General features: G+C 28.7%; 2 long non-coding RNA genes across 3 annotated transcripts; one reads left to right on the forward strand and one right to left on the reverse strand.

The window, feature by feature from the left end:
• Positions 1-3480: 3480 nt before the first annotated feature.
• On the forward strand, positions 3481-6101 carry LOC146897923 (uncharacterized). 2 transcript variants are annotated; one of them, XR_015022585.1, is made up of 3 exons: positions 3481-4090; positions 4955-5081; positions 5508-5689. It is a non-coding gene; the product is annotated as an uncharacterized LOC146897923 (long non-coding RNA). The 2 variants fall into 2 exon arrangements; XR_015022584.1 differs by lacking the exon at positions 5508-5689 and adding an exon at positions 5691-6101 and having other exon boundaries at positions 3526-4090.
• LOC146897924 (uncharacterized) lies at positions 4099-5761 on the reverse strand. The gene is made up of 3 exons (XR_015022586.1): positions 5650-5761; positions 5483-5547; positions 4099-5002 (listed from the first exon to the last, which is right to left on the reverse strand). It is a non-coding gene; the product is annotated as an uncharacterized LOC146897924 (long non-coding RNA).
• Positions 6102-15946: the final 9845 nt, after the last annotated feature.

A 15946-nucleotide genomic window follows, 5' to 3' on the forward strand; every position in this document is an offset into this window, starting at 1 on the left:
TTGTGGTGATGACATTTTAAATAGTTTAAACATTTTAGGAGGAACAATTGTTATAATTGACAACTTGTCATGTAGGTCAAGGTTAGTGTAATCAATTACAACTTATCATGTGTATTCGATTTATTTCTGAAAGTTTAGTCAATGTTCATTTATCATGTGCATTGTAGTTTACGATGGTTCAATATCATTATAGAATTACCGTGTATCAAAATTAGTTTAGTCAGCGACAACTTATCGTGTGTATTTACATTACTTTTGAAATTTTAGTCAATGGTCACTACTGCTATGCATTTTAGTTATAACACAAAATTTAATTCAATGTCCACTTATCTCGTGAATTTTTGTTGATAAGGGTTCAATTTCAGTGTAGAATTGAATTGAGGTGAGGATATTATTAATAGTTTAAACGTTTTAGCATGACCAATATTTATAAATGACAACTTGTCCTATAGATCAAGGTTAGTTTAGTCAACGACAAATTATCACGTGCATTTCATTTGTTTATGAAATTTTAGTTAATGCAACATTATCATGCGCATTTTAGTTCATGAGGGTTCAATATCATTATAGTATTGAAGTGAGAGGATATTATAAATAACATGAATGCTTTAGCAAGAACAATTTTTTTATTAATAACATATGGTTTCGTGTATCAAAGTTAATCTAGTCAATGACAACTTATCCCGTGAATTTACGTTACTTCTAAAATTCTAGTCAATGCACACTTCTGCCATGCATTTGAGTCATGTACAAAATTTTAGTCAATGTTCACTTATCCCGTGCATTTACTTTACTTTTGAAATTTTATTCAATGGCCACTTCTCCAATTCATTTCAGTTATCTACAAAATTTTATTCAATGTCCACTAATCTCGTGCTTTTTAGTTGATAAGTGTTCAATATCAGTGAAGAATTTAATTGAGGTGATGATATTTATAAATAGTTTAAACGTTTTAGCATGATTTTTTTTTTATTTTTATAAATGACAACTTGTCCTGTAGATCAAAGTTAGTTTAGTCAATGATAACATATCCCGTGTATTTGATTTATTTCTGAAAGTTTGGTCAATGCTCACTTTTCCCATGCATTATAGTTTTGAAAGTTCGATATCAATATAAAATTGAAGTGAAGTGACAAACAAAATAGCAAAAACGTTTTAGCATAAACAATTTTTTATAAATAACGTGTATCAAAATTAGTTTAGTCAGCGACCACTTATCCTGTGCATTTGCGTTACTTTTGAAATTTTAGTCAATGCAGACTTCTCTCATGCATTTCAGGTTAGTTTACTAAAATATGTTTAGTAGCGTATTTCCTTCGATCACTATTATAAGCAAAAAATTATATTTTAGATTTATTGAATCATTAATATACTTGTAGTCAATGTTCACTTATCCCGTGCATTTACTTTACTTTTGAAATTTTATTCAATGGCCACTTCTCCAATTCATTTCAGTTATCTACAAAATTTTATTCAATGTCCACTAATCTCATGCTTTTTAGTTGATAAGTGTTCAATATCAGTGTAGAATTTAATTGAGGTGATGATATTTATAAATAGTTTAAACGTTTTAGCATGATTTTTTTTATTTTTATAAATGACAACTTGTCCTGTAGATCAAAGTTAGTTTAGTCAATGATAACATATCCCGTGTATTTGATTTATTTCTGAAAGTTTGGTCAATGCTCACTTTTCCCGTGCATTATAGTTTTGAAAGTTCGATATCAATATAAAATTGAAGTGAAGTGACAAACAAAATAGCAAAAACGTTTTAGCATAAACAATTTTTTATAAATAACGTGTATCAAAATTAGTTTAGTCAGCGACCACTTATCCTGTGCATTTGCGTTACTTTTGAAATTTTAGTCAATGCAGACTTCTCTCATGCATTTCAGGTTAGTTTACTAAAATATGTTTAGTAGTGTATTTCCTTCGATCACTATTATAAGCAAAAAATTATATTTTAGATTTATTGAATCATTAATATACTTGTAGTCAATGTTCACTTATCCCGTGCATTTACTTTACTTTTGAAATTTTATTCAATGGCCACTTCTCCAATTCATTTCAGTTATCTACAAAATTTTATTCAATGTCCACTAATCTCATGCTTTTTAGTTGATAAGTGTTCAATATCAGTGTAGAATTTAATTGAGGTGATGATATTTATAAATAGTTTAAACGTTTTAGCATGATTTTTTTTATTTTTATAAATGACAACTTGTCATGTAGATCAAAGTTAGTTTAGTCAATGATAACATATCCCGTGTATTTGATTTATTTTTGAAAGTTTGGTCAATGCTCACTTTTCCCGTGCATTATAGTTTATGAAAGTTCGATATCAATATAAAATTGAAGTGAGGTGACAAACAAAATAGCAAAAACGTTTTAGCATAAACAATTTTTTATAAATAACGTGTATCGAAATTAGTTTAGTCAGCGACCACTTATCATGTGCATTTGCGTTACTTTTGAAATTTTAGTCAATGCAGACTTCTCTCATGCATTTCAGGTTAGTTTACTAAAATATGTTTAGTAGCGTATTTCCTTCGATCACTATTATAAGCAAAAAATTATATTTTAGATTTATTGAATCATTAATATACTTGTAGTTTATATTTATCACCAAATGCTATAGTTGCTCAATGAACTTACAAAGTGATTTTGAGATATCCCTAATAATTGATTTTTTTTTCATTTACGGCGACGATGAGTTATGCTCTAAGACCCCTGTTTGATTTTTCTTAACTCTATTTAATATTCCATCCATCTTAAAATAATCATCTTTTTAAATAATATTTGTTCCGTCTCAAAATAATTGTCACTTTAGAATATCAACACAACATTTAGTATTTTTTTTCACTATTATATTTTTATTTATTAAATTTCATCTGACGTAACTGTCCACTAACTACAAATAATAGAGGTATTTTGGTAAATGATATTAATTTTGGCACTGAAATCAACTTAATTATAAATATTTTCTTAAAAATTATGTAAAAACTTTAAACGACTATTACTTTGAGGCAGATGAAGTATTAATGAGTAAACCACCAAATTGTTCACTGTCTTTGTAAGACACACTCAAATTAGTCCATCATTCTTCCGTCATGAGACAATAACATAGAGATAAAGATTTAATTGAAAAACTTTTGATAATAGTTCTAAATAGCCTTTGTTTTTGCCAAAAATTTATCAATTAAGTAACTCGTCGTGTCACAAAAACACAGATAATAATTTAATTGAGAAAATTTTGACAAAGATTATTTTTAAAACATTAATAGAGGACTAATTTGAGAATAAATTTTGAAACCAATGGTTTACTCATTAATTAATTGTCCTATTAATAAATATTAATTATTTGTAACTTTGTTTTAATTCTAGAAATGTAAGTATATCTACACTCATTAATTGTTTGTAACTTTTTTCCCACACCACACGTACACACTTCAAATATCTACACATCAGCCCTCTTTCTCCATTCACTTTCTTAAATCCTCACACGTCTCACATTTTTTTTATTTAATATTATTTAATAATTTGTTTATTTTGAACAAAATCTATCACAGTTTCCACATCTCTCACATATGTCCCTTCTCTCTCTCTCTCTCTCTCTCTCTCTCTCGCCTGAAACCATCCATGTCTTTCTCTTCTCCACCATGAACCACCGTCACCAACAACTTCCGACCAGATCTACATCTTTCCGGCGACCTTTACTAAAAAAAAATTACATATTATTCATCTCCTCATTCTCCTCTTTCTTTCTATCAAATTAGATTTTCAAAAGGAAATATCTTGAGATTTTCAGGTTTTAAAAAATGAGATTTTCAGCCACAGTTTGGATGCACCACCACCATTCTTTATAAAAAACCCTTGTTTATTTCTCCGATTTTGCGGCCACCGTGAACCTCCACTGCAAAAATCAAACTGATGTTTTGCTTACCCTAAACATCCACAACAAAACCTACAAAAAGTAAGGCCGGAGCAATTTTTTTGATACAACCGCAACAACAATAGCTTAAATTTCGTCATCAAACATGCAACAACAACAACAGTCGGAAGATGAAATTTGATGTGATTTTCAAGTGATGTAAGAATATTATTTTGTATATTTATGAATCTGTTTTAGGGTTTTTTTTTAGATCTAATACTACTGGTATTCTTTTGTAATACTTTTATTGGATCTTTGATAAAGAACCTTTTTTATTGCAAATTGCTTGAAGACTTCTTTTCGTAGGTTTTTTTTTTGTTCATGCAAAAATCATAAGGTTTTCTTAACCACAAAAATTTATCCTTTTTACTGCAGTTTTGATCTTTTTTCGAATATAAAACGAAGACTTTTCTGTTTAAAAATTTCAACCCATATTTTTTTATAAAAAATTCTCTCTTTTAATATAACTCAATTTTTTTTGTATAAATAATAAAAGAGACACCAGATTTTTAATATATCCCATATTTTTTTAATAAATTTTCTTTCAATAAACCTCATTTTTTTTCGTATAAATAATATGTAGGTCAACTAAAAGCATAAATTCTTTCCGGAGAGCATCAATACTTTCAATAAAATCAGAACACAGCTCATCAATCTTTTCTCTGTTTCACGTTTCTGCTAGCCTACTACACTTTTCCTTGTTGCTGCTAGCCTGCTATTGGGTGCTTAAATGGACTTAAAAGACCAATTAAATAAACTTAAACGGACTTAATTTGGGTGCTTATCTTTTTTCATTTTTCCTCATTCTCAATGGACATTTTCTTTTTCATGAAAGACTCTTTGTTATTTGTATTAAAAACATCAGTACAATTGTTGAGATTTACAATATCATGAGTCCTCAAAGTGTCATATTCTTTTATTTTCATGTGTAAACTATATTTGAATTTAAATTTTCGTTATAGTATTTATTTTGTTGGCTAGGAAACAAAATAATTTAAAAGAAATTTTATTTTTATTTGGCAGAACATCCTCTATTGTTGACTGGAGGCAGGAGAGCTGCTTTCAAATCTCCTGCAAAATGAAGAACATAAAAAGGAGCTTAGTAAAACATACAAGAAGAAAAAATGAACAATCTCTTCATGAGAGAAGTGTAAGATTTTCTTCTTGAAAATATTTATCTTTCTTCATCATCTTCTTAATTTAAAGAACAATACTATGTTAATTTTTTTTTTTGGATCTTTGGTCAGTTGTTTTACATAATAGAAATTTTATTTAGATATAAAAGATTAAAACTCTTGAATAAAATAAGAACTTTTTTGAATGTAACATTGAAAGATAAAATAAAGGTAAAAAGTTTAGTTCTTCATAAGAATGTCTTTCTTTGTAGTTTGTTGGAGAGATATGAAGATTATTTGACTTTGCTGCAAAATATCATATTTTCCAAAAAAAAATAAAAAAATTGGCAACATACAATACACCTTTCCTGCAATAACAATTTATTGAGGATTTAAAAAAATTGGCAACATACAATACATCTTATTGTTTACTTACTTGTGTCTCCTTTCTTTGTTTGTAGTTTGATGAAGAGACAAGAACTCTGTTCAACTTTTGCATTTCTAGATAAATAAATTGTTGTTGAAGATAAATACAAATAATGAAAAGTTACATGTTAGATAAAGAAAAGAGTAAATTTTAGACACTTTAAACATCAAATGAACCTGTAGATCTGAAAAGTTGTTCATAATATTATTTTTTGCAGCACTTCAACTACTTGTTCGGTTGAATGAAGTACAACTTTCAAGTTTCCTGCAAAATAAAATTGAAGATGAGAAGATGGAGATTAGAAAGTTTAAAAACCTACAAAATAAAATTGAAGAGTAGAGTAGAAAATGAGGATTAGAAAGTTTGAAAAGAAGAAAATACAGACCTTGATCTTCCTCATTATTTCCCTGCCCTCACTTGTTAACATTTTTATCTTTTGTACCTAGATAATATTGAATATTTATCTTGTGAATATTTCGGTTTACCTTAATTGAGAATAATAGAGTTGAGATAAAAGCAAGTGAGAGAGAGAAAAACCAGAGAATGATAGTAGAAAGAGTATTGGATGATATATAGAAAGACTATTTGAAATTTCAAAATTTGAATTATTCATTTTTGCCCCCCAAAATATTGAGAAGAGTGCAGGGCTTTTTCTGGAGTTATAGTACAAAAGGCAACTTTTTCCTTTTTGTTGTCCAACAAAATTTGTTTCGTATGGTTACCATGGAACCAGCCTATCCTTTTTGAAGAGCAATTAAAGCAAACTATTAAATTTTGGATGGTTAGATGACATCATAGTAATTTAGTTAGCAAAAGCAAAATTTAGACATGTTTTGCCCTTAAAAGTGGGACGTGGCAGAAGGATAGCATGGGTTAAAATTGTTTTTTCCACAACATCTTTTTTTCTTATATTAAGAAGGATTTCTTTGCACTAGTATTAAGATTACTAGGTTCTATATAAATTATAAAAGAATCCATGAAACCTATAAATGTAAAATACTTCATCTGATAAAATTTATAACTTATGTATTTAGACTATATTATAGTTCAAATACATAAATGATTCAATGAAGCTGACAAAACAATATTTACTTATAAATGTAACTGGATGGAGGAAATCATCACACAAATTACCCTCTTTGCCTTATAATGAGCAGATAAAACAATATTCGCTTATAAATGACTGGAAGAATTGGGTAATTTTACATTGTAATAAGGAGGTGGTTGTTGATGATTGTGGGGGCATTGGTAAGAATTTTCAATATGTTTTGAATTTTTTCTCATGGAATTTTATTGAAGGTATTATTTGCAACACTATCGAACACTTGATATAGACATCTCTTTCAACAAAGATTCAAACATTGATTAGCCACATTATAAATGTCTAACCTATACTAATCTCAACCTTCATTGGTTTAAAGTGTGTGTGTATATTAACATGCCACATTATCTATCTTGAACGAGAAAATTACATCAGTGTCTAAAACAATAAAATCTTCAACTGCATGGACAAAAACTAAGGAAAATACAATCAAGGGACTAAAGCAGAAAGTAAGCATATATTAGAAGGGCCAAAAATATGAATTACTCAAGTTTAATTTATTCCATTATATGATTCATAGGATGTGCAAATTGTTATTCATAGGATGTGCAAATTGTTAGATGTGTTAAGTGTTAGCTAGTTAGAACTTAGAAGTTTAACATTAGATGTAAGCGTAGATGTTGAATAATATATAGCCGAAAAGATTTGTATACATAATGCCTCATTTTAGAGGAACATATGATGTTCAAACTCACTTTTTGATTTTCTTAGCTTGATGTAATGATCCTCCCTAATGTTTTAAGGTTCCACGAAAATTCCACCGGTTGTATTGGAGTTTGGTTCAACTTGGTGGGGGAGAAGAAGTGATATTTGTTGGATCAATGATGTGGAGAGTTTCGTGGTTGAAGGAAAGAATGTATATGTCAAGTGTAAATTAAAAGTTTTATATTGTGCGGAAGAGTATATTTTGACCAACATATAAATGAAAAGACTCATTTATCTTAAAGTTTTAAGTAAAAATGTGGTATCAAAACTCACTTGTAATTGCTAAGTTCAATGTGATGAATGATGATTCACTCATATGTTTTAAGACTCCTTCGAAGTCTCATCGCAAGTGTTTGTACATTGTAAAAATCAACGTGTCCCGTATGAATGTACATGTATCTCACTGGTTTCTTCAACAAATCGATTATAATTTGATTACCAGGCAAAATAATACTGCAAAGATAGGAACATATAGTACGAAAATGCATATAATTCTAATTAAGGAGACGTGTTCATATCCTATAAGAATGAAGTATTATAAGAATGTGTTAACAAAACATGATCCTGGTCTGAAATTCAAACCCGGAAATATAGGTCCTATAGTTATGGTGGCACAGAAATAAAGGGTAAGTCGTTGAGTTCATACCTTTCAAAGACACATAATTCCCACATGACCTTTCGCAATCAAGCTAGCCCAAAAGTTGAATGCAATGGAAATAGACAGCTTGTTGAATCCTTCATGTAAATACGTACCTTATAGATTTGACTATTAATGTGTGAGAGAGCTATGTCTAATTTGTTGAGCTCAATGTTATTGATAGGATTTCTTCAAAAATGTTATTGATAGGAAGGACCACTACACTTAATTTTGGTTAATTATTTGTTGCTTTTTTCTGTGTATGTATTTCAGACCACATGCATGCATGCATTATGCATCAATGTTTATCCTTTTTTAGTGAGAGTAATCTCACTTTAACACTCTTTTTTAATAGACTCATAAAGTTGTGGTGAGACACATGAATTTTATTCGATTAAAAGAATACATGTTAAAATAAGGGTTAAATATGTTTTTGTCCCTATAAATATACTAACTTTTCGTTTTAGTCTCTCTAAAATTTTCCTTCAACTTTTAGTCTCTAAAAAATTTTCCATCTTCACTTTTGGTCCCTCATTTAAAGTAAACTCATATGTAGAATTCATATTTTTAAATAAAATTTTGCAGAAAGATTCATAATATTATAAGAATCTCTCCCAACAAAATTATAATCTTTGAACAAAACATGAATTTAATATAAATTTTATATTTTTGACGGTTAAAAATTCATAATTAATTTTTGTTTTGTTAAAAAATTCTAATTTTTTTGGGGAATTTTTTTACAATATTCTACACATTTATGCACAATTTCATTAAAAAATACAAAAATTAACTTAAAAATAGGGACCAAAAGTAGTGATTGAAAATTTTATAGGGACTAAAAGTTGAAGGAAAATTTTAGAGGGACTAAAACAAAAAGTTGATATATTTATCGGGACCAAAAACATATTTAGCCCTTAAAATAAAGTGTATAAGTAAATGTCATTGACACTAGTCTTCTATGTATTCTACTCGCCGATAGTCGCCACCAGCTTCATCATTGTGTTTTTCACGTTCAGCTCGAGAGAAAAAATAAATAAAAATAATAAAAAGATGAAATGAGGGAAAACAAAAGGGAGAAAGATACTCCCTTCATCCCTTATTTATAAGACTCTCCAACAAAGTTTTGAGTAACTAAAAAAACACTTGTAAGAGTAAATTTGTCAAAAAGATATGTTACTTTTATAATCACTCATATAATTATTGATATCATAAAAAAGAAAAAAAATAATTTATGTTTCCCAATCATAAATTAAATAAAGACATTTTTTAAACAAATCACTAATATTGTATATTAAGAGACATAAAAAATCGGAAGAGTTATAATTAAGAAGGAAGGGAGTAGCACTAATTAATTAATTGGATTTGGATTGTCTACAATAGAAAGTCACTTTGTTTCACACAGTAGTTAATCTCGACAATTGTTCTAAGATTGGACAAACTACATAAAGCAAACAATTTTATTTAATAAAATGATCCTAACTGTCGATCTAAATCAGACAGTTGAGAGAGCTTAACTGTGTCAAGAAGTTACTATTGGTAATCCAATTCCTAATTACTACGTGTGTGTTTGGTTCAGCTTTGAATATAATTGATTCTGACAGAATTGATTCTGACAGAATTGATTCTGAGAGAATTGATTTATGTTTGGATACAATTATGTAGAATTGATTAAACAAACTGATTTGTGTTTGGATACAATTATGTAGAATTGCTTTTGAATGTATAATTACTAAAATAAACATAGCTAAAGGAGAATTGATAAAGAAGGAGAATTGATAAAGGGCAATAAAGGAAAATAATAGGTTGTAATAATAAAATATAATATTTACTGTTTATAATTGATTCTAGAAAAGCTAGAAGCTAGGATTTGTAGCTTCATGGAGAATTGCTTTTGGTGGATAAAAGCAATTCTGAAAAGCCAAACCAAACACGTTGTTTTTGGCTAGAATTGCTTTTGGCACTGTAGAGAATTGCTTTTGGCTGGGCAGAAGCTGAACCAAACAGGCCCTACAATAGTGATTAGGTGAATAAGAGATTCGGAGATAAGTATTTTAAGAAGAGAAATGATATTTGAATATTTATGTTATGACAACTTTTGTGATTGTTTTCTCTCTTATACTCACATTATTTTTTACTTTATCTCTCTATTGTTTTGGTTTCGTACAAATACATACTTTATCTTTGTAAATTATGGTTGTCTCATAAGTTATTTGTTTAAATAACATTTCTCTTTTACGAAAGAAAGGATCAAAATCCATCAAAACGAAAAAGGAAAAATGGGGTAGTAATAATCACACGATAATAATAATGAAAGTGCTCCAAGGCTCAAGGAGCAATGATGAAGGTTGTACGTTGTAAATATTTAAAGCACTTATCAAAAAGAAAAAATCATTTAAGTCAACACACCAACTATTCCAACGACACAGATAGTGATTCCTCTAGTGACTTATTTTAACATCCCTAAAAAAAACTTATTTTAACACACTTTTTTCAATATTTACTCTTTTATTAAATTAAATAAATGTGAATGTGTGTGATCTACATGTATTTCCTCAAATAAAATAATAAATTTTAAAAAATGTATATTAAAATGAGTGTTGCTAACGATCATATTCTTCTAGAAAGCAAAACTAAGTTATTAAGAGTTTTGTTTTTTTAAATAAAAATTACTCCTTTCCCTAAAAAAATGATAGTGTTATACTTCCTCCGATCATATTTATAAGTAAATATTTTGTTTTTAAATTCATCAAATAATTTATGTATTTGGACTATAATATAGTAGTTTAGATGCATCAATTATATAATGAATGTGAAAAATGAGTAGTTGTTTATAAATGTGACCAAAGAAAGTACGTAGCGAAATACATTCTAAAAAAATTCACTATGCTAATTGTTTTTTTGGGTCAAGTAGCCCAGTGGATCGAACTCACACATTTTAAATGTGGAGAAGTGGGGTATCCGGGATTCGAACACCGGCCCCTGCATATAATATGCAATATCCCTACCAACTAAGCTAAACTCACGAAAATCACTATGCTAATTGTTTTAAAAAAGAGAGAATACTCTAAAATCCTACTTAAGTGAAAATCATGGTGGACCAATGTATTGAGCGGCCGGTGTATTAAGCGGCCAATGAAAACAATTTGCTAGACGTTCGTGAAACAACTTTTTAGCTGTATTATCATTTCCAAAAAAGAAAAATACTCCTTCAAAAAACAATACTCCTATAATTTTTGCATTGAATACTGATATTTGTATAATATATTAATTATGACAACTTTAGGAACGACATTAGTTTTTTTTTATTTTGATTGGTAAAAAACAATAGAGAGAAAGAAAAAAAAAGAATAGAGAGTAAGGACACATTTCACTTTTGAATTCTTTTATCTTTTTATTTAATTTGGTATGAAAACTTGTTTTATTAAAGAATTTTTTGTCCTCGTGAGCTTAGCTTAGTTGGTAGGGACAATACATAAAATATGCAAGGTCCGAGGTTCGAATCCCGGCCACCACAAAAAAAAAAAGAATTTTTTAGAATATTATCCGAGGTTCGAATCCCGGCCACCACCAAAAAAAAGAATTTTTTTAGAATATTAATATTAAATAAATAAAATCTCAGACCCAATATTATCCGAGGTTCGAATCCCGGCCACCACCAAAAAAAAGAATTTTTTTAGAATATTAATATTAAATAAATAAAATCTCAGACCCCCTAAATAAAATTTATTTTTACATATATTTGAGTATATTTTTACATATATTTGAGTATACAATAGTTTTTATATTCATGCACACAAAAATTGTGTGTAGATTCGACACTCGAACAACCCTATTTTGATTGGAATTTTTTCACTTACGTACGCATATATTTATTTCAGGGGGCCATTACGGGAATTATTCATAGTACAGTAATTTTATTCATAGTACAGTAATTTTTTTATGATAGGGCCAACTGATCATCCAACCATGTAATAACATTAATATTCTTGTCATGAGCATCTTCATTTCTTTATCACTATAAATGTAACCGTGTAAGTGTCAAGAAAGGAGTAGTCAGTTATATTGAATGCCCTCATTCACACCACTTTATAAATTGAGTAATTCTTAGTTGGTCACATGACCATATGGTCACAACCAACCAATAACTGACACTTCATCACATTTAAAGAGAGGAGAGAGAGGAAATGGAAAGTGTGAAAGAAGAAGAAAAATATAAGAGAGAGTGACCAAATCCAATTTCTTGGACCTGTGACCACCCAAGAATATCTCTTATAAATTAGGCTGCCTATAAATTATTGGAAGAGAAAGTCCCAACTTTTCCTCACTTGGATGAACATTTTCAATTCAAATTTTTTAACCTTCCAATTCATGGAAAAATGAAACCCTAATAATTCAAAATTTAACTGAAAATAGGTAAATCTTAGGTAGTTCACACTGTACACGATGTGTGTTTACCCTTCCGACGTTAGACCAAAACTCAAAGGAATCGACAAGGGCTTGCACAAGTTGTGGCGCATGTGGTTTGATTCCATACAACGCGCAACACCTTACCAACACATATTATACTCCAAATTATACAACTATCTTTTTTGTTCCAACTATTCTTGTTAATCATATTAACATACTAAAAAATTATTCTCTGGAATAATTTACTTATAAATTAAAAGATGGAATTCTTGTGTATTTCTTGAAAAGAAGTGTTTGGCATACAATTTTATATTTCTAGAAAAAAATTGGTAGTTATAATTTCTTTAAAAAAGTATGTATATAAACTTCCATGCGAATCCACATTTCCACCTTTTCTACTATCCTACAAGCTATGAAGCCCTGATACTTCAAAATGGGCGACGTACCGTATCCACTGCGTATCCTGCACCGATACCTGCCCGATATGTATCGGAAGAGTATCAGATCATTAAATTTTATTTTATTTTAAAATAATTATTCAATATTTTTCCGATACTTCCCGATACATATCTGAAGAGTATCGGATAATATAAATTTTATTTTTTTATATTATTTTGATTTCTGTTTTTCTTTCTTTAAAAAGTAAGAAAAAAACATTATATTACTATAGCACTAACAATGTTTCTTTTGGATATAGCATAGCATTGATGATGCTCTTTTTGTGATATATTGTATATGTAATTGACTAATCATCACTCTCTTAATCGTCAATATTACTTATATTTATGTTGATATGCTACGAGCCTATAACTGGTTTCTTGTGTTTGTTAATATATTTGCATAATAAAAAAATTGTTATAATTATATTGTACATTTAATTATATAATTTTGTTATTAACGTATCCCGGTCGTTTTGTATCTTGATTTTTGAAATTTTTCCGTATCGACGTATCAGTGTCGTATCGTATCTTGTATCCAGACTTCGTAGCCTACAAGTATTTCAAAGTAACAAATGCAACTGCTTGCTTGATAGGGACTAGAGCAAAGGTTCCTATAAGTTATAAGAGGAACTTAACTCATTACAGCTACCAAGCAATTTGTTTTCTTCAAATGGTTGGAATAAAATATAAATTTCCATCTAAATATTTAAAGTTTGGGTCCGTCCTTTGCTTGAAACAAGAGAGACGAGTAACATGAACACTCCTTATCTCTTATGAATTCTTCAAATGATGGGAAGATGGAGAGAAAAGATATTATGTATTCTTATATCAACATGATCTATATATAGTACTTTTTTTATGGGAGCTTCTACGGTGCAGTTAGGAAACTAACTTTTTTGAAAAAGTTAATTTTGATTTTAATGTTTGATTAATTTTTAAATTGTTGATTACTAATTAATGATAAATAGTAATTCATCTAGTAATGCTTGCAACATCTTGGACTTACATGTACTATTTTATCGTTGGAATATTTAACATGCAAACAAAGTTGATGATATTATATGATAGTCTTAAGTGTTACACTTTGTGGGGTGTTACGCTTATAAAAAGGTAGGATAAAATTAGATTAAGTGTAGTCTTGTTAATCTGATGAATTGATGATACTATGAGGACTGAACTTTTGATGCCATTGTACAAACAGTGGGGTGTTATTTATTACATTTTTGATGTCATTCTTATGACTTCACCAAAAAAGTCATTTTTATGACTTCACCATAGAATTTTCCTTTTTTTATACCAATTATATCATCCTAATTTAGTCGATCAGGATGTTATATCATGCTAATGAGATTGTATGCCAAACACCTCTTTTAAAGAAATACACAAGAATTTCCATTAGCATACACCCTGATATATTTAGCAACAAAGTGGTCGAATCAAAATAAAAGGTTGCCGATCTAAAAGAAGAGAGATAAATGAAGTTGTCAAGAAGATCGGGCGACAAAGGAGGGAGAGGGTTTGACTTGACTCTTAAGAGAGGACAATAACACAAAGATTTAGTGGCATGAGCCATAAATTTTACTCCCTTTGATCTTAAGAATAAAAAGAAGAAGAAAAGAAAATGAAAAAAGGCAAAAAAATGATATATATTTGGTTCAAAGTTTAAACCACATACATCAACTTTGTTAGGTTTTCAAAGAACCTTTATGCATGGGATCTCGATATCGGCAAGAATATGGTATTGTACATTTGTACTATATTTTAAGATGAATTTTGGAAAGGTGATGTGTTATGTTAAGAGTTTAGAATCATTACGAGGAAAATGTATTTGACTTTGCATTGTTTTTTTAGCTTGTTATTAGTTTTTCATATTTAAAAAATATATTAGCATAATAAAAGGATTAGAAAATTAATTTTTATAAACCATTAGTTTAAAGTCGTCATATCATTTTTAATGATTATAATTGATTGACGATGTAAAAAATGTTTACATTGATAGTATATTATTCTTTTTAAAACATTACATTGATTTTTTGGTGGTGTAAAACATTACATTGATAGTATATGTACAAATTAAATTCATAAAAAAAGTATAATATTGAGTAAAAAGACTAAAACATAACTTAAATGGTCTACCCCCCAGTCAAAATAAAAAACCTAAATGGTCCTAAATATGATACAGCATGAGTAATAAGAAACAAATTTGAGAAAAGAATAATTTTTTAATAAAAATCATTGCATATATTGTCAAAAATAAAATAAAGAACCATCCAACTACTCAACTCACCATCAAAATATCCAAAAACTCCCTCCTCCAACTACTCAATTCACCATCAAGAATCAATACCTCCTTTAACACCTTGTAGGATGATCTAACCCTCATCCGGACTCCACCGCCAAGCATTTGCCTCGTCCATCCCCTCCAACAATTCATTGATTAGCTATTACATACATTAAATGGAATTGCAGAATCACCAGAAAGCTAACTGATCATAAGCTGGAAACTGGCATGTTATAGAAGGTAGCATGAGTAAGATAAACCAAATTTCCAGTTTTCTTCGGTTTAAATTCAAGTATAGTCAAATTTCTTCCACTTTTCACCACAGAGGCATTAGCTTCAACTTCGTCCTCCATATACATATAGTCCAAGATGTAAATATATATATACTTCCTCCGTCCCAAATTATAAGCAAAAAAAAAAAAAAAAATCATATTTATTAAGAAAACTAAAACATAAGAATTTGGAGTATAGTTTTTTGTGTTTTGTTTGGAAAAAGTTTTATAGGAAGATGTAAAAACAATTTTCATTGGCTATTGGTTATGGAAAAAATGAAAGAGAGATAAAATTGAATGTAATTTGCATTTAATTTTATGATAATAAACAAAAGTTTTTCTTGGAAAAGAGTTTTTTAAAAAAAAGATTAAATAAGATAAAAGTTTGTCTTTTTTGCTTATATTTTGGGACTATATATATATATATATATATATATATATATATATATATATATATATATATATATATATATATATATATATATATATAATTCGATGCTATAAAGTACAAGGTGCAAGTGTAATGGATAATGAAAAAAAAACAATATAAAATCAATTTTAGTAGTCAAAACCGAATAATAGCTTGACAAACATATGTTGCTAACAATAAAAATTCAATTTTTAGGTCT

Source organism: Medicago sativa, chromosome 8 (assembly GCF_051527215.1).
Source record: "Medicago sativa cultivar Bolivia chromosome 8, Bolivia_mono, whole genome shotgun sequence".
Classification (NCBI taxonomy): domain Eukaryota; kingdom Viridiplantae; phylum Streptophyta; class Magnoliopsida; order Fabales; family Fabaceae; genus Medicago; species Medicago sativa.